This window comes from Rousettus aegyptiacus, unplaced genomic scaffold (genome assembly GCF_014176215.1).
Source record: "Rousettus aegyptiacus isolate mRouAeg1 unplaced genomic scaffold, mRouAeg1.p scaffold_m13_p_8, whole genome shotgun sequence".
Lineage (NCBI taxonomy): Eukaryota > Metazoa > Chordata > Mammalia > Chiroptera > Pteropodidae > Rousettus > Rousettus aegyptiacus.
In genome coordinates this window covers 107,334,862-107,336,322 of record NW_023416311.1, presented here as the reverse complement: position 1 = coordinate 107,336,322, position 1,461 = coordinate 107,334,862, and positions in this window count along the sequence as shown.

Below are 1,461 nucleotides of genomic sequence, written 5' to 3'. Positions count from 1 at the left end.
GAAGATCGGTGAGAGATAGTAGCCTGGCAGAACTCTTATTTATTTGTTTGTTTATTTGCAAAGCCATGCTGGTTTTGTCTTCCACTTTTCTAGGTCGTTGCCAGTTGACGTGATAGTGATTCTCATTAAACAAAGTAAATTCACACCTGCAACAACCCGGGCTACTGGGTACACCTGGCAGTAATGACCATGGGGAAAAGGAAGATCCCAGGGCTTCTTAAAGTGGGGTCTTCTGCAAAACCCAGCATGCCGCTGTAATGCATGCAGACTGCTGGGTCCTAGGTCTCCTGAGTTGAGGGTGATGTGGAGATCTGCGTTTTAACAAGCATTCCAGGTATGATTTGAACAATTAGATTGAAATGCATTAAGTATCTACTCTGTTCCCAGTGTTTTCATGTACCATCTCATTTAATCCCATAACTGTCCTGTGCGGGAGGTATTTCTAACCATGCTTTATAGGTCTGGCAATTAAAGTTTATATCATCAGCTGTTTTAAACCCTAGGTGCTTAGAAAAGGTGGAACAAACTTTCAAATCTATACCTGTCCATCTACAAAGCCCTCAGCCTTAAGAACAAACTCTACAGGAAATTTGAGAAGGGAAAAGAAGAGTTTTACCCTTTCAAGGCGAGAAGGAGTTTTAGATGTAACATTAGATTTAGAGAGAGCTTTGTTTCTCTCAACTGAAAAACTGTGGATTCCCGTAATGGGAACCTTGTCTGTAGTCTGTATCCGTCAGGAGAGGCTGGGTTAGCTCCTGTAACAAACACCCCCTAGAATCTTGAAATCACAAGAGTTCTTTCCTCGTCCATGTTACATGTCCACTGCAGGTTTATAGGGGGAGTTGTCAACATAGTCACTCAGGGACACAGGCCTCAAAAGTTTGTCAGTTGTAAGTGAGAAAAAGAGGGCTCAGGAGGGTTTGAACTGGCAGTCACATGCTCCTGCCTAGAGGTGGCACTCATCACCTGTCTTCGGAACTGGCCTTACCCATGTCCCTGACGGGGCCATGAAGCACAACCCCGCCATGTCGCCGGAAGCGCTGATGACCACGTGTGCCCACCAAGGAGCCTCCATCAGAGTGGCGACTGGGGTGAAGCAAATGAGGCCGAATCGTTAACATTTTAATTTTTTTCCTCATCGCGAGTTCCTTTTCTAATATTCATTTTTTTATTTTTTAAAAAGATTGCATCGCTACATTATTTATCTTGAGTACTGAGCTTTTGGCACTCTGATAAATTTTCTAGAGTCTCGTCTTTGCTGCACATAGGAGGATAAAAAATATCAGAGTTTTGAGTGAAATTTTGTTTTCATGTTGGAGACTTAGAGAAAACAATATTTAGAAAGCGATATATAGCTGACATCTACATGCATACTGCCAGAAGAAGAAAGGAGTGAGAAACACTCTCTAAGAAGACTCGAAGCAGGTCAGTCTGAGAGTGAGATTTCTGAGGTGCATGCTG